The sequence below is a fragment of the Halichoerus grypus genome, chromosome 3, assembly GCF_964656455.1.
Source record: "Halichoerus grypus chromosome 3, mHalGry1.hap1.1, whole genome shotgun sequence".
NCBI classification, from domain to species: Eukaryota; Metazoa; Chordata; class Mammalia; order Carnivora; family Phocidae; genus Halichoerus; species Halichoerus grypus.
This window is the reverse complement of record NC_135714.1, coordinates 170,111,900-170,135,203: the sequence shown is the minus strand read 5'-3', so window position 1 is coordinate 170,135,203 and position 23,304 is coordinate 170,111,900. Positions and strand designations below refer to the sequence as shown.

General features: G+C 38.2%; 1 protein-coding gene across 2 annotated transcripts in view; it reads right to left on the bottom strand.

Moving 5' to 3' along the window:
* KAT6A (lysine acetyltransferase 6A) overlaps nucleotides 1–23,304 on the bottom strand; it is a 113,327-nt gene that overhangs the window by 65,436 nt on the left and 24,587 nt on the right. The window lies entirely within an intron of this gene.

Sequence of the window (23,304 nt, the reverse complement as noted above, 5' to 3'; positions counted from 1 at the left end):
TGGTTTCATCTTTTAATCTCATTACATAAAAATAGCTCACCCTTATACCTTAATATATTTCTTGTAAGACAAGTCTAACAATTAAAATCTATATCTATCAAGCACTGGTCAGTCACAAACTAAAACCTTTCTGACTGGTAAGTATCTGATCCAACCAGGTTACCCTGCATGAAACACCATAAGTTCCTATCAAATCTACCCATCTAACTCACTTCCTTACTTTTCTTCCAGCTACCTCCTTGCCTACCTTTGAATTCTTCTAGTGGTTCCAAAGTATTTGTTTATCCTCCCCCTTTCTTCTCACGCCATTACAATCGAGTAAAGTAAATTTAACTGCAAGTTCATCTTCCTCAATGGATATTTATTTCATAGAACCTGTAACCTAAATAATTTTCAGCTGAGATATCATTTACTAGTTGATAATATCTACTGCTGAAATACTCTATTATGTATAATAAAGCTAAAATAATGGCTCTATTGTACATAATAAATACCTAAAGGACAAAGAGTTTCAGCTTAGGAAGGAAAAAATTATTCTTAGGCATGGTATAGTGAAAGAAATCAAAATGATGCTCAATGGCTGAGCACAAGGAAAACAAATATTAGGTTATCAAAATACCCTCCAAAGCATAAGAAGTCTGGTAGATATTACTAGTTTGTTAATAAGCATTGTAACAGAACATAAAAATGTGATAAGATAAAAAAGCAGCAGTACTGACATTTTCAAAGCACTTATAAATGTCAGTAAATACAAAACAAAACCCACACAAAATAATTAGAAAACAATTAAATACTATTCACATTATCCACTTACACACCAAAAAATTCAAAAGTTAAGTCTTTTGCGAGGATATCTACACAATTAATTATTTCTGATATAATAAGGGAAACAAACGGGCGCACAGAACTCACTTTAGGAAACTAATGGTTTGTTGGAACGTACTTGTACTTTGTTGAGAAAGCTGAACATTCTAATACAGTGTTATCTTCTCGTCAGGCAAGCCCTCCTTTCGGTTTTACCCAGTTCTTCATGCCTTCACTACTAACGGCCTTGGATGAATTCCTCCTCCTCCCAAATCCTTTCTGACAGTTTAGAATTTAGTTTTTCTTGATCTTTTCCAAAAGACGGAGCTAGGTAAGCAGAAATTACCCTCAACCTCTTACTTCTTAAGTGCACCTTGCACACTGTATGTACTAAATAAGCATTTATTGAAATTAAAATACAATAAAATCATGCTTAGCTCTAAAAAGGTTTATCAATTCTTACTCAAAGCTTCTCCTCCGAGATTCAATAATCTTCAGACGCACTGGCCTTGGGTAGGATTTAATCTCTTTAAATTTGTCAGCACCCCATGCACTATCAAGCACTCCATGGTTGCTTATTAAACATTTTTTAGATCATCTTTTCCTCAAAAGTATATAGTAAAAAATACATATAATAATAAAACAATATGAATGGCCTGGAAAAGAGTCTATTTTCTGTTATTAATAGTCTACAATAAGGTAACCTTGTATAATTTTAATCAGTTCCAACATAACCCAGTAGCCATTACAAAGTTTTAATAGGTACTAAAGTGAATTTTTATTCTGATGAGTTCATTCAATGACTTGTACAATTAGACACAACAAGATTACTGGTGAAATAAGTTAATGATATAATTAGATCAGTAATGATCAATTTCAGCTTTTACCATGTATGCAGACTACTGTAAATTTAAATGAGAAAGCAATCATCTGTCAAGATACTGTAACAATTTCCTCTTTCCTAATCAGAGGTAACATCAAAAATAACAATGTGCATATCTGCTGAGCTTAAATTCTATGCTAAGAAACTGTAGAGTTATCTTTCTCTCACATATTCATCAGTTCTTTGAAAGCTCCACTTTCTGTTTGTCAGTGATATATCATTCTCTTCATTCATCTAAATAAGATAACTGCCAAGTTATTACTGCTTCTCCTTTCCTTTGCGGTCCTTTACTTTCTATTTTAGTTTGTTTTATATCCCTATGGCTGTTCCCTAATTCAGAGTCACATCACCATATACAATCTTCTACAAGGACTGACTCTTTGTAGTCTTTCTTTGATTTTTTTTTTCCTGCACATTGCTTCCAGACTAATCCCCATAAAACACTGCTTTTAAAATCTAGTTACCATCCTGGCTCAAAACTTACACCACATACTCCAAATGCCAACTCCTATAGCTTGGTATTCAATTATTTCCACCATATATATATATATATATATACACCCCAAACTACTTTTCTCACACTATCTTTCACTACTCCCAATCTATTCACTTATCTTCAGAGATCACACTTTATGCTTTTTCTCCAGGTAACTGTACCCTGTCCCTCAAAGTCCTTTGTATCCCTGCCACTAGGAATCAGCTCAGCAGAGCTCAGAGACAGACTGAGCTCTGCCACTTATGGCTTCACTTTGCCCAAGTTAGTTAGCCTCTTTGGTGTAGAACGAGACAACATACCTACCTTTCAAGTTACCAATAAAGATTAAATAGGATAGTTATGGGAGTATAACTCAAACGTAAGAGGCATCTCATAAATGCCAATTTCTTATATCCCCTTTCAAAATTCTATCTATCCTTCAAAGCTTATCTTTGTTAAGGAACCACTGCCACTTTTTAAGTCAGGACAAGATTTTGTTTTAACATCCCAAAAAAGGCAAGGGGATGAAAATTTTGTGTGGACTAATATATTTTCTATATATGGTATTTATCTACATGACTGCATTAAGACACATTTACCACACTGCATATTACCCACTTATAAAAAAGTCTTTAGTAGTACTTGAGTTGAGGAGTATTAGCATGGGAATATTTTTTTACGCTAAAAATATATAAAAGTGATGGTTTAGAAGGAGCAAGATGTTCAATAAGACTTTCCTGTTCATTGCATTTTTAAGAAACTGCAATTGCAGGCATTTATTTTGGCCAAACTATGGTCTAAAATAAGTAACTGTTTGAACAAATTGGCAAATAGCATTATTTTCTTCAAGACCTACAAAAATAATAACTGATACATATCTGATAGTATGTGCAGTGTTCTGCTACTATCAGAATCATGGTGTTTGGAAATAGAAGGGATCTTCAAAAAACATTATACATTTGACCCTTGAATGCAGGGCTTAGGGGCACCGACCCCCTGCACAGTCAAAAATCTGTGTGTAATTTTCAATTCCCGAAAACCTTAATTACTAAATAGCCCACTGTTGACTGGAAGCCTCACCAATAACATGAACAGTCAATTAACACATATTTTGTATATATAAGATATACTGTATTCTTATAATAAAATAAAGAAAAGAAAATCTTTTTTTTTTTAAGATTTTATATACTTAACACAAGCAGGGGGAGTGGGAGAGGGAGAAGCAGGCTTCCCGCCCAGCAGGGAGCCCAATGTGGGGCTCGATCCCAGGATCCCGGGATTAGGACCTGAGCCGAAGGCAGACGCTTAACGACTGAGCCACCCAGGTGCCCCGAAAAGAAAATCTTTTTAAGAAAACCATTAAGGGGGGGCTGGGTGGTTCAGTCATTAAGTGTCTGCCTTTGGCTCGGGTCATGATCCCAGGGTCCTGTGATCGAGCCCCGCATCTGGCTCCCTCCTCCACGGGAAGCCTACTTCTCCCTCTCCCCCTGCTTGTGTTCCCTCTTTCGCTGTGTCTCTCTCTGTCAGATAAATAAAATCTTGAATGAATGAATGAATGAATGAATGAAAGAAAGAAAGAAAGAAAAAAGGAAAGAAAGGAAAGGAAAGGAAAGGAAGGAAGGAAGGAAGGAAGGAAGAAAGAAAGAAAAAAAGAAAGAAAGAAAGAAAGAAAAGAAAGAAAGAAAGAAAGAAAACAAAACAAAACAAAACCATAAGGGGGGAATGCCTGGCTGGCTCAGTCAGTGGAGCATGGGACTCTTGATCTCAGGGTTGTGAGTTCGAGCCCCACGCTGGGTGTAGAGATTACTTAAAAATAAAATCTTAAAAAGTTAAGAAAAATCATAAGGAAGAGAAAATATGGTTATACTACCATACTGCATTTGTCAAAAAATTCACATATAAGTGCACCTGCACAGTTCAAACTTGTGGTGTTCAATAGTCAACTGTATACTCATTTTACCAAAGATAAAAATCATTGCCAAAAGCTATAATGAGGGGCGCTCAGGTGTCTCAGTCGGTTAAGTGTCTGCCTTCAGCTCAGGTCATGATCCCAGGGTCCTAGGATTGAGCCCTGCATTGGGGTTCCTTACTCAGCAGGGAGCCTGCTTCTCCCTCTCACTCTGCCTGCCACTTCCCCTGTCTGGGCTGTCTCTCTCTCTCTCTGTCAAATAAATAAATAAAATTAAAAAAAAAAAAAAAGCGGGGGGGCTATAATGACTAGTAAAAGTGATTGAAGTTATTCAAAGTCAGGTACTCTAATACACTAAATAGTTTCAACTCAGTCACTCAAGTAAACAACCTACAGATAAATTCATTTTTTGAAAGAAAGAAAGACTTTATAGATGGAAAGTGTTGAGTTTCCATTACTGGTAAATAGTGATACTATTTATTAACAATACGGTGTGGCAGGATTTAAACTTATATATATAAAACTGACCAGAGGTTCTCCTGCCTTCTTCAAAGAGCAGCATTATTCACAGCAATAAGTTTGGTTCTAAGCAGAACAGAAAAAACCTACCCAAGGAACCAAGGCAAAAGTAAGATGGAGGCCTCAGGAACCTAGTCAGAAGCACCATAGTAATGCAAGTCCCTGAACATTTGTAGGGACATGAGAAAGAATGAAGTTTCCCCACAAGAAATAAGGAGCTTGTCAAAAGACAAGCCTCAGCTGTCAGCTGCATCCAGACTGCAGCGGGAAGTGCTATTCTACCTATAAAGCATCCTGGAGTTATAGGACTTCCAGAAGTGCGAAGAACACTTAATGCATCTTTGCCAGCTTCATCATTTTCAGTTACGATAGAAAAGCTTTACTGGTTATCCTAATCATAAACTCATGATATTCTCTCTTTAAAAATTAGATAATTAGGGGTGCCTGTGTGGCTCAGTCAGTTGAGTTCTAACTCTTGATCTCAGCTCAGGTCTCGATCTCAGGATCATGAGTTCTGGCCCCACACTGGGCTCCATGCTGGGTGTGGAGCCCACTTAAAAAAAAAAAAAAGATAATAAAGGGAAAAAAGACAGTAAACTTCTCTCCTAAGCTTTCTATTCCTCCCCTATAATATACCTAACATTAATGAGCACTTGAAGCAGTGACACATGCTTCACAAATATTAACACTTTTAGACTTAACAATTGCCCTATGGGGTATGTACTATTATCACCATTTTCCAGATGAGAAAACAGATGCCCAGAAAGACTAATTTACCTAAGATCATAAAAAGTGGCAGAGCCCACATACAAACCCCTAGGCTGTCTGACTCCAGAGCCTGCCCTCTTCAACTTGGCACTGTGCTCTCTATGTATATTGTTCTCAGCTTTTCTTTTTTTTAAGATTTTTATTTATTTACTTATTTAACAGAGAGAGAGAGACCGCGAGAGAAGGAACACAAGCAGGGGAGAGCGGCAGGCGGAGGAAGAGGGAGAAGCAGGCTTCCCGCCGAGCAGGGAGCCTGATCCCAGGACCCTGGGATCATGACCTGAGCCGAAGGCAGACACTGAACAACTGAGCCCCTCAGGTGCCCTTGTTCTCAGCTTTTCTTATATATAGTTTTTAAAAAAATAAATACGTAAATAGGTCCATACTACACATAGCGTATAATCTGGTTTGTTAAATTTATTTCCACATCAATAAGTCCAAATCAGCATCATCTTTCTAATGGCCATATAACATCTCACTACATGTTGTAAGATATTTAGCCAGTCCCATATTGATAAACATTCAATACCTCTAATTTTTTATCACATTCAATACTGTAATCAAGCATCCCTTACATACATCTTTGCTCACTTTTTGGGTTATTTCCTTAGGATATATTTCTTGAACTGGAATTGCTGGGTCAAAAGATTTGCACATTCCTAAGATTTTTGACACATATCGCCAAATTGGATTTTAGAAAAGCTGTATTCCCACCAATAATATCTGTGCCAGCTATGAAGCTGTTGTCTCTCAATTCCAAGCTCGCCCTTACTCTGCTTTACAGTGCTAGGCTCAGAGTGCATATGTCATTTCTTCTCTGTCAGCCACCTTCCCATTAGGCTACACCAGTAGGGAACACTAGAGGGATACAAGAAAGTAAAGATGGCAAAAGAATGGACTTGCTCCTTCCAGACCCTTGTGCTCTTCCTGCCAGTGCCACCCTGGCATGGGTCCTTTCTCCCAGCAACAGCAGTAGTTGGCAGTCTTCAGCTTCCTACAGAAGACTGATCTCTCTCAGAAGCAGCCTCATCATGCTCCCTCAGAAGTACCAGCAGCAGGGGAGCAACATACCCTCTCGGAGGCCTGCATCCCAACCTTTGTGGGGTCCCTCTCTAAGGTTTTTAAAAGCAACCAAGCAGTGAGACCTCCTCAAAGATGGGAATCCAAGTTCCATGGGGCCCCTCCTCTAAGCCTCTAGGTTCTTATAACCCCAAACTCCTTTTTTCCTCCAGCTCTAAGGGTGGTAGCTGCTTAAGGAAGTTATTACCTCTGTGTCACTTCAATGTTCCCATTTTGCTTGTCACTTCTCCCAACATCTGCTTTATCAATTCCCTGGACTACACTCTCTCATAGTTTCTGTTGTCCTTACTATAACATGACTGATATGTTATCTGATAGCTCAGTAATTTGGCATCTCTATCTTCAGGCCAGTGTTATGGACTGAACTTGTATCCCTCCCCACCCCAAATTCACATGTGAAGCCCTAACCCTTAATGTGACTGTATTTGGAGATAGGGCTTTTAAGGAATAATTAAGTTTAATGAGGGTGGCACAAGGGTGGGGGCCCTAATCCTACAGGCCTGGTGTATTACAAGAGGAGGAAGAGACACGGGGACAGGGGTGGGGGCAGTGGGGGAGGCCCGCTTGTGTGCCCAGAGAAAAGGTCCTATGAAACACAGCAAGAAGGCAGCCATTTGCAAAACAGGGAGAGATGGCTCAGGAGACATCAATTGTGCGAGCACCCTGATCTTGGACCTCCAGCCTCCAGAACTGTGAGAAGAAAAAAATTTTTATTTTTTAAGCCATCCAGTCTATGGTATTCTGTTTTGAGAGCCCTAGATGACTAAGTCAGCTAGTGAAATCACCTCACCCTATTCTCATCCTCAGTATTATCTCCACATACCATTATCCATACTATCTCTTATGTATAAGGACACTGAGTTAGATGCTAGAGAAACAAGATGTAACAAAACTGGTTCCCTGCTGGTAGGTCTTACAACCTAATTGTAAAAATAAAACATATGCATTAAAAATACATTGCAATACAGAGTAGCACATGATAAGGAACAAATGCAATGAGAATACTGTAGTTAAAGGCGCCCAAATGAACCTATTCAAATTTATGCTTTGCTAAACTATAATAAGTCTAAAGGATTCAGAAAAAAAGGAACTAGGACCCCATCTTATTTTTTTAAGGGCGATAGAAAGCTTTAATTAATAGCCAAAACCTTTTCTTTAGACCTGGATTTAAGCAGTCTCACCAAATCGAAGAATAAAAAGTAATTTTTTTCTCTGAAATCACTGACACTGTCTAGATACTCAACTTTATCAGCAGTCTTGAAAATAAGAACCCCAAATTTAAAGATCTCATATTATCTTCTTTAATTCAACATACATCAAATAAATGAAATCACTTTTGTTCTAGAAATGTCTATTTGCAATGCTGATCAACAGTTAAAAATCAATACCTCTCTAAGCTGTCTTCAAAGTCCTTTGAGAAAATGTCTCTTCCTGAAGGACAGAAAGATTTTTTAAAAGCAATGTAGTAATTTCAGGTAGTTACCAGTACGTTATCTTCTCCACACTATCCTAATATTGCCCAGAAACACATGTGAGCACATGTATACACACATACCCTAAGTCGATATTACATCAAATTAAGTATATTTCATCTTCAATACTACCACCATAACAGTATAAATAAAGCCTTAAGTGTTTAACAAATTTGAAGCCTGAGGACAGTAGCTTTTCAAAAGAAAAGACAGTATAATGAGGGTGGAGAACATAGTGACGTAACGCTAAACTAGGAAAGCCCTGACAAGTGTAGACTGCACACACACAATAAAAGATCAGGAAAGGGAGGCTGAAGCAGCCAGTTTGGTTTCATGCTGGAAATTTTTGGCAGACATTCAATTCCTTCTGCTGTTTTCCTAGCCAGCACATTTATCTATGTAATGTCACCAGATCTAGGGAGGGAGTGAGGTTGAGAGGAGGGGGAAGAGGAGAAAAAACTGTTTTACAGGCTGCCAGCCCCTCCGCACATGCTGTTACTATACAAAGGATGTCTAGAAAGCCAACGTGCTGCACAGATCCAAATGCTACAAGCAGACACACGCACACACATACACACACGCGCGTGCGTACATGCACTCCACCCAAAGAACAACTGCAGAAAAAGGAAACTGCCTTTCAAAAGAAGAAAGCCTATAATTAAAGTCTTGATTCACAAGCAAAGACTCCCTTCTGAAATTGATTTCAGTTCTTGGGGGAAGGAAGGAAGCAGGAAGGTATTCTAACCCCGTGGGGAAACCAGTGTTCTGCAAAAAAGCCTGAGTTGGTCTGGTCCATCCCAAATACAAGCATATGCTACCACAGAAACAAACCAGTAATATTCCTGAGAAGCAAAAGTATCCTGTCAAATAACAATTACCTTATGAATACCTGATGACACTTTGCCAATGACTATAAGGAACGAAAATGAATTTTAAGAAACAGTTCAGGTACCTCAGAAATGTAAATCTTGCCTGTAGTAGGAGAGTTTGCTATTCTTAGCACTCCTGTGAGTGTGTACACACACAATAGTAATACTGAAACCGAAACTGTAACTGGAATATAAAAACAGAGATTAAAATTCATAGCTCATAGAAACAGTCAAGACTAGTAGTTTCTATAAATGGACCCTCCAACCCCATGACATATTATATAAGTTACTATTTCCAAATGCAATACACGAAAATACAGACCCTGAGCATTTATTTAACCTGAGAAACCACTCAATCTATTCCTCAATCTATTCTAGTCTAAAAACCAAAAATGCTTTTCAAGATCAAAATGCTGCATCTCCAAAAATAGCATACAATCTGCCCCTAAGAATGTGTCATAAGAAACAAACAGGAAATATGTGTTGAAATCAGGAGTTATAAATAACTTTGTTCTACACTGACATAGTTTATACACACAAAATATATTCTTCAATCAACAGTAGTGCTTAGGACTTCCTTGAAATTAAATTTAACAATCAACTAATTAAGGAGGTGGCTTGATAGAAGGCTATCCAGATTCTCTAGTCCTAGTTCCCCAACGATGGGCAAGTAACTTAAGCTATCATGGTTCTTCATTGGTAAAACGAAAATATTTAACATGATTATCTCTAAAGTCTCTTTTTTTCTTAATTTCTACAACTACGGGTATTTTAAATTAAAAAAGGGGGGGTTCCTACTTTCAAGGAGCTCATAATCTATTTAAGGGTAGTCATAAATGAATTAGCAAACAATGTTAACACAGTGACTGGCCCAGAGTAGCTACTTAACAAGTGTGTAGACTGCTCCATGAGGCACTAAACTCAGAGCCCTGACTTTAAGGGCTGAGTCTAAAGAAGGAGAGTTGAAATTGAGATGACTTCAAACAGAGCAGAGTTCTGCTGGGACTAGAAGGTTCATTAGGATTCAACTTTTTAACTTCATAAACCCCAATCAATTAATCCAAATTCCATATAGTCATTATCTCATTATCTCCATTCTATTGATAAGGAAAATGATATTAAGCATTAAGGCTTAAAAGATATTAAGCACTAACAACCTAAAACACATATTTGCAAATTTTGTATTCTTAGTCCAAATTACCCCTCAGCCCAGTATGACTGATTTATTCAGAGCCAGAAAGACTAATAAAAGATTAGGCTGAGTTTGAACACCACAAGCTTGATCCACAGAGAGTAAATCACAAAGCTCCTCTCATTAGGATATATAATCTAAAGCTAACATTTTTAACTACAAGAATCCTAAAGCCTAATAAAAATAAAACCTGTCCTCAAGTGGTATTTTCTTTAATACTGTCCTTAAGAACTGTGCTATTTTAACAGAACTTTCTGTGGGGATAAAAATGTTCTGTATCTGTGCTGTCCAATATGGTAACCACTAGCCACATGTGAGCTACCAGGTACTCGAAATACTGGCTATCAATTTTTCTTAAATTGTAATTTATTTAAATAGCTACATGTGGCTAATGGCAACTGTATTGCTACAATTCTAGAAAATCTATATAAAGGGAAGATATTTTAAAGCTGATTAATATGGTTTTAAAGTTGATGAATAGGGGCGCCTGGGTGGCTCAGTCATTAAGCGTCTGCCTTCGGCTCATGTCATGATCCCAGGGTCCTGGGATCAAGCCCTGCATCGGGCTCCCTGCTCAGCTGGGAGCCTGCTTCTCCCTCTCCCACTCCCCCTGCTTGTGTTTCCTCTAGCTGTCTCGCTGTCAAATAAATAAATTAAAAATCGAAAAAAAAAATTAAAAACATTAAAAAAAATAAAGTTCATGAATAAAGCAACATGAAAAATGAATATAGCAATACCTACACAGCAATTTTTTACCTTGAAAAACAACTTTTCACATGAACTCTATAGTGTATGACTCTGCATGCATACTACCCTGTGCATGACTGCTTTTTATACCAAGTGCCTGAAGTCATGTATCACCCCTCACCTTTAATATAATGCTCTCTGGGTTTACTTTAATTGGTTTACTGGTTCCTTCCTCCTCCATAAAACAGAGATAACAGTAACTAGATCTGTCTGAATTGATTAAATGAAATAAAATGGAAACCATAATTAAAACATAAAAAAGCATTATTACTTTACATAGGAATAAAATTTTTATTTAATGCTATTATCTCAGTAAACTTCACAGTAACTGTGATTCTTACCAAACAACTATATATAGCACTATTCTAGGTGTATATAACCTAGCAAGGGAGTTAAAAAAATATTAAAAAAATACAGAAAAGGCATAACAAATATGTGTTCATAGAAAAGGTAACATGAGGTGGCCCTAAGATGACTAACACGTACGTATGTGTTTTACATTCTTTGTAAAACCTTTAAGGTTTTTTTCTGGTTTTCCTCAAAACATTTGAAATTAGCATCCTTGCCAAAAGCAAGGAAGTCTCATTAAAAAAAAAAAAGAATACGTTTACCTAACAAAAAATTAATAAACCCAATTCTGCAGTGATAAGTTTATCTTTATGGAATTAGTCTTGCTACATACTGTCACAGCTATTAATCTCAATCACAATGCTATTAACAATCCCAGATTGGAATTTTAAAAACGAGAAGAAAATTCTATGGTGTATACTTAACTATAAAATTCTGCTATCTCCCTAATGTAAGAGTTCAAGTGTGCGTTCCATAAAAAAGATTTAAAAAACTAATCTTAAAGCCCATCTTTCCAACCTATTCTCAAATATGTACTACAACTATCTATGGGGCAAAATGGCAAGACAGTACGAATTTATCTGGGACAATTTTTCAATACGGGCACAAAAAAAACAATCTTCTACTGACAGTAGGCCAGCAGCTTGCAGATCAGACAACCCATACATTCTTTGAGTGAACATGACAGCTAAACACAATACTAGTTTCCTATGGGAAAGTAAAAGAGAATTAGGTTCTGATTCTAGGATCTCAACCTTATCCATAAGGCAATTATATTTGCTAATTAGGACAGATCTACAGAACCCTTGGCTTTGTTTACATTCAGTTCCCAAAAGGATTTCGAAAGCACAGAGCTGTACCTGGCTTCCTCCTACACACTTTTAGGCAAGTCTCTTCCCAATTCAAAAGCCCTCAGACTCAGAGCACCCTATCCTGCAACAACTGATTATCACCTCCCCCTCAAAGGGATTCGTGGGGGCAGTCCAGGTTTACACCTGTTCCTGGCACACCCTCTCAAAAATGACCTGGTTTGGATGACAAATTATATAATCACCCTAACCTTCACTAACTCAGCAGTCATTCTTTATTATTATTAAGGTTTATTAAGCTTTTTGTACTCTACTATGTATCCAAACATTCTTAACTCCAGACCCCTCTCTGTCTCTGTCTTGAATTTCCCACAGCTGGTTAAGAGAATAACACAGAAACAATCAACAGGAAAATGTTAGAAAGGGACAATACAAGAAGCTGAACAGAAGTCCCCAAGGGTAAGCATAATCGAGCAACGTGAAAACTGAATGTCATTACTGATGCTTTAAAACATCTGATTGGCCCGTAACATGTCACTCAGTCCACTGCATTAAGTAGCTAGAAAAAGAGTGCTAATCAGACTCTACTGGCTATTGTTTTCAATAAAAATCTTTTTTTTTTTATTTTTTTTATTTTTTTTAAAGATTTTATTTATTTATTTGAGAGAGAGAGAATGAGAGAGAGCACATGAGAGGGGGGAGGGTCAGAGGGAGAAGCAGACTCCCCGCCGAGCAGGGAGCCCGATGCGGGACTCGATCCAGGGACTCCAGGATCATGACCTGAGCCGAAGGCAGTCGCTTAACCAACTGAGCCATCCAGGCGCCCTCAATAAAAATCTTAAACTGAGTTTAGACCTATGCCTACAGATAACTCTTAGAAATTATTTCTATTCAAATAAAAATATTAACAAGCATAATGATTAATACCAGAATTAATCATTATTATTTCCAAAGAGTAAAAAAAGCATTAGGTGTGGCATATTAATGTAGGTTCACTTGGAGCCTTTAACAGTGGCTATTGTGTTTCTGTCCATCCACCAAGCCCCACCCCACAAGGCCAGTAAATCTAAACTGGGCCAACTGCAGAAATGCATTCTGATTCATTCATTCAAAAACCTTTACACAGGCCTACCATTTGCCCCATACTGTATTATAACTGTAGATACAAAGGTAAACAAGATAATGTCCCTACATTAAAGCAGTTTATATAGTCTAGTGGTAAAAAGACAAAATTCAAGTAAGGAGATGGATAAAATGACTCTCAGTTATTTTAAGCAGTACTGTGAAGCAAATAAGTAAGAAGCTTGTAAAGAGATGGAAATGAAGGAGCTACCTGTTGTAGAAGAAGAACCTCTGTGAAGTGACACTGAAGCCAAGACCTAATATAAGAGAAGCTTTGCCTCTAGAGGGGAAAATCACTGCATGCAGAAGGAACAGCATGTGCAAAGGTCTCAAGAAGAGAAAAGAGCATGGTATATTAAGAAATTAAGAGAAGCAGTGTGGTTACAATACAGTAAGCAGGGGTGATGGTCTGGATATGGAAAAGGTCTGGCTATTCCTTAAAGGATATCAAGGAAGAATCAAAAAGGACTCCTTGTTTTCTGGCTTTGATAAGGGGTAGATTTACTGGTATGGGGGAAAAAAGAAGAGGAATCAAGAGTTTGTTTTGTTCACATCAAATTTGAATTAAGATGTTCAACTAGGTCAGAGTGACTGCTTAGTGATATGCATGTGACTTCAACTGAAAACCCCAGGGGTTTTCTGAACAAAATTTGAAAAGATCCCTTTTGCGGCCTGGATGGCTCAGTCATTTGGGCATCTGACTTCGGCTCGGGTCGTAGTCTCAGGGTCCTGGGATAGAGCCCCATGTCTGGCTCCCTGCTTGGTGGGGAGTCTGCTTCTCCCTTTCCCACTGCCCTTCCCCCTACTCATGCTCTCTCTCCCCCCCAAATAAATAAATTAAATATTAAAAAGAAAAGAAAAGATCCCTTTTTTCCTCTAGGGTCAGGAAGTTGGAAGGATCTGAGTCCTAAGGCACCTGCAACCATAAACCCAACCATTTGGAGAAAATCCGTCTGAAATAAGAGACATTGTAACCAATTCAAAGAGAGAAGCAGAAATGAGAAGAGAGAAACCAAGCAATAATCTAACCCTTTGTCCAGCTGTCCCTAAAGCCAACTCCATCCGTGTCCTTCCTTGCAGTTTGGTAACATGCACTATTAATAAATCACTTTTTAAGACAGTCTCTTCAACAAATGGTGTTGGGAAAATTGGACAGCCACATGCAGAAGAATGAAACTGGACCATTTCCTTACCCCCCACACAAAAATAGACTCAAAATGGATGAAAGACCTAAATGTGAGACAGGAGTCTATCAAAATCCTTGAGGAGAACACAGGCAGCAACCTCTTCGACCTCAGCCAAGGCAACTTCTTCCTAGGAACATTGCCAAAGGCAAGGGAAACAAGGGCAAAAATGAACTATTGGGACTTCATCAAGATAAGAAGCTTTTGCACAGCAAAGGAAACAGTCAACAAAACCAAAAGACAACCAACAGAATGGGAGAAGATATTTGCAAATGACGTATCAGATAAAGGGCTAGTATCCAAAATCTATAAAGAACTCATCAAACTCAACACCCAAAGAACAAATAATCCAATCAAGAAATGGGCAGAAGACATGAACAGACATTTCTGCAAAGAAGACATCCAAATGGCCAACAGACACATGAAAAAGTGCTCAACATCTCTCGCATCAGGGAAATCCAAATCAAAACCTCAATGAGATACCACCTCACACCAGTCAGAATGGCTAAAATTAACAAGTCAGGAAACGACAGATGGTGAGGATGCAGAGAAAGGGGAACCCTCCTACACTGTTGGTGGGAATGCAAGCTCTTGCAGCCACTCTGGAAAACAGTATGGAGGTTCCTCAACAAGTTGAAAATAGAGCTTCCCTATGATCCAGCAATTGCACTACTGGGTATCTACCCCAAAGATACAAATGTAGTGATCCAAAGGGGCACATGCACTCCAGTGTTTATAGCAGCAATGTCTACAAATAGCCAAACTATGGAAAGAGCCTAGATGTCCATCAACTGATGAATGGATAAAGAAGACGTGGTATATATATACAATGGAATATTATGCAGCCATCAAAAAAATGAAATCTTGCCATTTGCAACAATGTGGATGGAACTAGAGGGTATTATGCTAAGCGAAATAAGTCAATCAGAGAAAGACAAGTATCATATATCTCACTGATATGAGGAATTTGAGAAACAAGACAGAGGATCATAGGGGAAGGGAGGGAAAAATGAAACAAGATGAAACCAGAGAGGGAGACAAACCATAAGAGCCTCTTAATCTCAGGAAACAAACTGAGGGTTTCTGGAGTGGAGGGTGGGAGGGACGGGGTGGCTGGGTGATGGACATTGGGGAGGGTATGTACTATGGTGAGCGCTGTGAATTGTGTAAGACTGATGAATCACAGACCTGTACCCCTGAAACAAGTAACACATTATATGTTAATAAAAAAATAAATAAATCACTTTTTACTCAAGGGTTTCAGTTGCTTGCAACCCCAGACCTGACTAACAACACACCCACTACATGCTGATTTAAATTCTATTTCCTTTATTGAGGAAATCTATTAGGAGCCAGAAAGGAATTCAAGTCTAATTTATTCAGTTTCTGAGATTCAAAAAGGAAACGAGTTTGAAGCAAGAAAATATAAGAAGCAACAAGATTACAAAAGAACCAACATCTTCCTAATTCCCCTAAGGCCCTGGACTAACTTTGAGGAGAACAGAGGTGTTAAAAAAACAAGCAAACTCAAGAAAGAAAATAACCCAATTTTAAAAATGAAAAAATACATGGGCAACTCACCAAAGAAGATATAAAAAAGCACATTTGAAAAGATGCTTAACATGACTAATCATTAGGGAAATGCAAATTAAATCATAATTAAATACCACTATATACCTGTTAGAATAATTTTTAGAAATGACAATACCAAGTGCTAGTAAGGATGCAGAGCAAATTAAACTTTCATATGTTGCTGGTAAGAGTGCAAAATAGTATAGCCACTACGGAAACAGTCTGGCACTTTCTTATAAAATTAAATATACCCTTACCATATATAACCCAGCAATCCCCCTCCTGGGTGTTTACCCAAGTGAAATGAAAACCTATTGTAGTAGGCTGAATAATGGCCCTCAAAGATATCAGCTCCTAATCCTTAGAACATGTAAATGTTAATTTGTTTGGAAAAGGGCCTCTGCAGATGTGATTAAATTAAGGATCTTGAGATTAGAGATTAGCCCGTATTATCAGGTGGGCCCTAAATGCCATCACAGTATCCTTGTAAGACAAAGGGAGGTTTGACACACAGATACAGCGGGAGAAAGCATGATGGGAAGTTGGAGGCAGAGACTTAAGTGACCCAGCAACAAGTCAAGGGATGCCAGGAGCCACCAGTAGCTCCAAGAGCCTCTGAAGGATCACGCCCCTGACAACACCTTGATTCCAGGAATACGGATTTTGGACTTCTGGCCTCCAGCAGTGGGAGAGGATAAATGTCTGTTATTTTAAGGCACCTAGGCTGACAATTTATTACAGCAGTCACAAGAAATTAACACATTATGTTCACACAAAAACCTGTATATGAATGTTTATGGCAGCCTTATTCATAATTGCCAAAAACTGAAATCAACCCAAATATCCCTCAACAGAGGAACAGATAAACCAAACTCTGGTTCGTTCATGAAATGGAATAGTACTCAGCCACGAAAAGGAAAAAAATATTGATACACAAGACAAGGATGAATCTCAAATACATTATGCTAAATGAAAGAAACCAGATTCCAAAGGCTATTATATATGTATATATATATAAATAATTTCATTTATAGGATAGTTCGGAAAATGCAAAACTATAGGAACCACAGTGGCTCAACAGTTTGCCAGCTTGGGGGGAAGCGGGGGAGTTGGATTTGACTTCAAAAGGTTAGCATGAAGGAAGGTTTTGGGAAGAGATAATGGAATTTTTCTGTATCTTAATTGTGGTGGTTATAAAACCCTATGCAGTTGTCAAAACTCATTATACTATACATCAAAAAGAATACATCACTGGGGCGCCTGGCTGGCTCAGTCAGTAGAGCATGCAGCTCTTATCTTGGGCTTGTGAGTTTGAGCCCCGAGTTGGGTGTAGAGATTACTTAAATAAATAAACTTTAAAAAAAAAAAAAAGAAGAATCCATCACTGTGTGTAAACTTATAAATAAATGTAGCATTATAAAGGGAAATAAACTGCCATTTACTGTTTTTTAATTTTTTTTTTTTTAAGACTTTATCCATTCATTTGAGAGAGGAGAGCACAGAGGGAGAGTGAAAGGGAGAAGCAGGCTCCCCGCGGAGCAGAGAGCCAGATGCAGGGCTCCATCCCAGGACCCTGAGATCATGATTTGAGCCGAAGGCAGATGCTTAACTGACTGAGCCACCTGGGCGCCCCATTTACTGTTTTTTTAAATGCTCATGTACACACACACATAATCACTCTTTTATTCAATAAGCATTTAAACAACAGATATGTGACCCTTTGTTCCTATTTTAACCAAGGGTGCTAGTCCTTTTGTGACTTTCTTTCAAAATTGTCCTTGATACTAATTTATGAACCCTATTTCATCTAGACAGGTGGGAGGGGAGACAGTTGGACATTAAGATGGCCTTCCCAATCTCCTAACACACTTACCCCTCACAGACCAAGTAAACTTTGAAACAACACTAATCCATGCATAAGTGACATTCTGAACAATTTAATAACCACCCAGCATTTTTGTCAACATGCCCTAGAAACAAGACTGCCTTGGAACACTAGACTGAATTCCCAGAGGGGCTCCATTTTCTTCCCTCGGTCTTTCCCTTTCCTCTTCCCCACAATTTCAGTCACTAAAAATGCATAGAACAAAATGACCAAAAATCTCTTCTGCCTAACCTCTTTAGGAAAATAATCTTCAATCTGTGATCCAATTTTGTTCCAAAGTCTGTTTGTAAATCAATTGTTTACAACTTGGAACAAAGTGTCCCATTTTAATGATGTTCTAAAAACTGGTTAAAAGCCCCCCAAAAATCAATGAAGTACAATGTTACTGAAATAGATCTCTACTTTTCAAGACACAAAGGATGTCCGAATTAAAATTCTAAATGACAGAAACCCGTTCCTTCTCTGACCCTAAAATATATGTGTGGGGGGGGGAGGAGCAGTGATTCCTAGGTAGCAGAAATCTTTTCACTACACCATGACAAAATAGAACTATGATCTGTGAAGCATTTTTAACTATATACTAGTACGTTATAAGCATTGGTTCATTTAATCATTACAGAAACCCTATACTATCAATTTCTGTTTTACAGATAAAAAAAAAATTAAGGCTTAGAGAAGATAGTTTGCCTACTAAGATATCACAGAAGAAGGGAATACCACTCATCACTGATGTGAAAAAAAGTACATAAAAAATAATGGGCTAGAGATTCAGGATCTATACCTAGAAAGCTGTATGACCCCAAAAAGTTAATGTACATTGTTTTCTAGTCTCAATGAAACCTATAAAATAAGTGAGATGGATTACATGTTCCAAATGTAAAGTTCTATTATTTATGAAGACCACCACAGAGAAGTATCTTTCTCCCCTAGAAACAACCAAGAAGATACCTGTAAGTCAGAGGCTGGCAAACTGTTTCTGTAGAAGGTCAAAAAGAAATGTTTTAGGTTTTGCAGACCACATCAGGTCCATATCAGCTAGAGCATATTATCTATTTTGGGTTTTTTTTTTTTTTAAATATAATCCTCCAAAAATATAAAACTGGCTGCAGGTCCATATAAAAATAGGTCTTGGGCAGGATTTGGCCCCCAGGCTGGGTCAAGTTTGCTGCTCTAAGTCAATTGTTTTGAGAATTTTTTTTTTAAGTTTTTATTTATTTATTTGACACAGAGAGAGAGAGCACAAGTAAACAGAGCAGCAGGCAGAGGGAGAGGGAGAAGCAGGCTCCCCGCTGAGCAAGGAGCCCGACACAGGGCTCAATCGCAGTATACTGGGATCATGACCAGAGCCGAAGGCAGCCGCTTAACCCACTGAGCCACCCAGGCGCCCCAGTTTTGAGAATATTTTTAATTGGGAAACAGAGAAGAGTGACAGATGAGGGAAGGAACATTTGCGTAGATTCCCTACGGGTCAAAGAAGTTGGACATCCATGTCATTGACTAGATGTATATTTGAGTACAGCCTATGTTTTTCTTCTCTCCCATTCAATCACTTCCCAACATCACTTTTCTTCCTGGCTATCTTCCTAAATATGGATTAAGTATCCATTTGGTCTGAGTAGAAACGAAATCATCTTGAAGAGTACTTAGTAATCCTGAACTTCCTCCTTTGCTTCCAAATTTATTGTCCAATAACCTACTTCTTGTTAAGAAGCAATAAATAAATGTGGTGATAAGCATGTTATAAATACACTAGTAAAGATTAAGTCTAGGGATTAGCACTTCACCTAGATTGATTCATTTCATAAATACTTACTGAATACTCACTATGTGCCAGCCACTAAGATAAACAAGTCATGCAAATATTTACTTTGGAGACACCGCCCCCCCACCTCTTTGCATACATACAATTTTATCCAAGAGACCCCTCTCAGCACACACTATTTTTTCCATTGCACATATCTCATAAAATACTGTACCTTCTATTTGTTTGTTTTTTTTTTTTTACTGTCTACATATACACCAAAAGGAATGTAAACTACATGTAATATGGGATTTTAGGTTTTGTTCACAGATATATTACAAGAGTTGAGGACAGCACCTGCTACATAAGAGGTACTCAACAGATACCAACTATCTGGGGGAAAAGTGTTCCAAGTAGAAGGAACAGCAAATGCAAAATGCCCTGAGGCAGGGATGTTCCTACAAATCAATCTAGCTGGTGGATAGTAGAGGAGAGACAGAATAGTAGGAAGTAAAACCAGGAAGTACATATACATGGGAAGGAAAGGGTTTGGAGAGGATCTGGTACTATCTAGAGCAGAAGTCAGAAAACTACTACCTACAGGACAAGTCTAACCTACCACCTATTTTTTTTTTTTGAAGATTTTATTTATTTATTTGAAAGAGACAGTGAATGTGAGAGAGAGAGAGATCACAAGCAGGGAGGAAGGGTAGAGGGAGAAGCAGACTCCCCGCTGAGCAGGGAGCCCGATGTGGGACTCAATTCCAGGACCCTGAGATCATGACCTGAGCCGAAAGCAGACGCTTAACCAACTGAGCCACCCAGGTACCCTACACCTGTTTTTGTAAATAAAGTTTTACTGGAACACAGCCATGTCAATTTGTTTTCATACTGCTTATCTGCTTTCACACAACAGCATAGTTGTGTTGTTGCAACAGAAAACTGTACAGAAAAAGTTTTCCAATCCCTGATCTAGAGCTTTGTATGCCATTATAGTCTTTTACTTTTCACACTTAACTCTGAACAAGACAGCAAACTGTTAAAATGGTTTTGAGCAAAGCAGTGACAAGATTTGGCTTACCTGTTATAAAGACCACTCCTCTGGCTGTGTAGATGTAGGGGGACACAGACAAAAGCAAGGAGATAATTAGAAGGCAATAGCAATAGTTTAGTCAAGAAGTTTAAACCAGATTGTAGCAGTAGAGGAAATGAGAAGTGGATAGATTCTGCATTTCCTCTACAGCAGGGTTTGGCCAACTTTTTCTGCAAAGGGTCAGGCAGTAAATATTTCAGGCTTCACAGGCCATAAAGCCTCTGTTGCAACTATTCAACTTTGCTGTAAAGCATGAAAGAAGCCGTGAACAAGCGTGGCTGTGCTCCAGTAAAACTTTACATGAATACTGGAATTTGAGTTACATGTAATTTTCACATATATGGAATATTCTTTTGAATTTTTTCAATCATTTAAAAATGTAAAAATACATACTTAGCTCACAGGCAGTACCAAAAAAGGTGGGGACCAGATTTGGCTGGGGGCCATAAATTACCAAAGGAAGAGCCATAAGGATTTGCTACTGGACTACATGTAATGTGAAAAAAAAAAAAAAGAGAGAGATGTCAGATATGCTAATATAGTCTCTTTGCTGTAGTTAGTTTTCCTACCAAACTGTTCCATATATAATACTGGACCATTACTGGGTAATCAGCTAATACAGACTATTCACAATCACCTATACCCAGGCTATAGGTATCCAAGGCGAAACCCCACAGAAAAATCAGTTGAAGGCAATATACCAGTAAAAAGAACCACATTTTTTGGCTTGAGATTTATGGGCTATGCTCTTTCTTAAAACACACACAGAAAAAGTCTCAAGCTACCAGTTTTCTAAGAAATACAAAGTTAAATCAACAAATATACCTTAAATCCATAGCATAATCAGTTTTTGGTTTTGTTTGGGTGGGGCAGAAATCACAGCAATAAGACAAGGACAGGTGGGAGGATAAGAGAAGCAAAGAAAGAAAGAAGAAAAGGATAAAGTGGGACGGGGAGGACAAAAGATTAGCAAATCTATCTATCAATCTATCTATATACATTAAAAAAAAGAAAAAGAAAAAGAAATCCACAGATGTTATTCAATTAGGACTGGCAACCTCACACACCAGGGAGATGGAAACTGAAGCAGAAGCTGGAACAGTGTGTGATCCAATAATGTATTTTGGTATGTGCAGTGATTCACTTTTAGTTACCGGTTCAGGATTAGGTTAGACTACAGGTTTAGGTCTCTTTAATTAGCTGAGGAATCACTGTTCATAATTCTTCCACTACTCCTCATCCTTAAGCCTTGAGATTCTATTTCAAATGGTTTAACCACTGCATGAGCGAACACATTAATATATATACATAATATAACAGAGTAGGCTAGAAAATGTAAAGTCAAAGTTAGGGGTGCTCCACCAATGTCATCCACAAAGATATACCAAAACCTTTTGATGTATCACTTACATATCAAAACCTACAAATAATCTGTCCAATGAGGTCAGGGCCATGGCCTTGTATCTCTGCTGTACTAATGAGAATCCTGACTCTCAAGCTGGCAGCCTGTGTACTCCCTAAGCAGGACTGTAATCCACAGCCTCTGTGTGCCGGGGGAAAGCAGAGCTGGGAAGCAAGGACAGATGAATCAGGAGGCAACTACACAAACAACTTTCCAGATACCACAATAGCATTTAATGGCCAATTACAGATGATTAACAATGTCAGATACATAGGAGGCACTCTGTAAGTGAACATAAAGCCCCCCCTTGCCTTAAATTCAGACACAGATTACTGTCACTCATAAAACAGTATTTGCCTGTGAGCAATATAAAGACAAACACTTTATCTTCAAGGTCCTTATAAATTAGTAGATCTAGGAAGCTTTCAATGCCTATCCACAACTTCCTATACAGTTTTACAGACACATTTCAATTCCTAGAATATGTATTATCCTACCTTCTCAGCAGAAAAACAGGTAATAAAAGGCTGAGCAAAACAATGCTTACGAGCATTTTGCTTCGTTTCTAAGTTTTTCTTTAAAAAAAGGGGGGGGGGCATTTTAATTTAATCATACTTTTAAACAACCTATCCCTTCCAATGCCATGAACAATTGATGTATCTGTTCCTACTCCAATAATCCAAACAGCCAACAAGTCTGATGTTCAAACAGGAATTAAAAAATACCAAAGGGGTGCCTGGGTGGCTCAGTCAGTTGAGCATCTGACTCTTGATTTCGGGTCATGATCTCAGAGTCATGAGATCAAGCACTGCATCAGGCTCCAAGCTCAGTCTGCTTGTCCCTCTCTCTCTCTGCTCCTCCCCCCACTTGCTCACTCTTTCTCTCTCTAAAGTAAATGAATGAATGAATGAATGAATAAAATCTTTAAAGAAAATAGCAAAGAAGTTTGCTCATGGATATACACTGTCAAAAGACAGGTTTTTCCAATTGAAATAGACTGGCTCCTTTTTTCCTCTTGAAGTTAACTCCCACAGATATTTTACTGCAAATGCAGAAAAGCACAAAGACGCTAATTGCCAGTGACAACCAAAAGGCTAAGAGTTCTGAAAGAATATTAGAGCCCCAGAAAAAGCGTATCAGTGCTTCTGCAACAGGTCCTAGGATGTTAAGAGGTGGAAGAAGGTGGTGAGGGTCTTCCCTTATACAAATAAGTTCAGTTAGCAAAATTAAAAAAGTACAGAGCTGGGGATTCCACAGTTCTTTTAATATGCTTATGTGAACTATGAATATGCACTGTTTCCTTAATTTACTCTGACAGGGATTCCTCTGTTCTTTGAATGCATATTCAGGAACTGGTGTACCAAGAAAGCAATTTAGGAAACAACTCTCTCCTACTTACTGTTTTAAAATTAGTATTAAAAGTGAGCAAT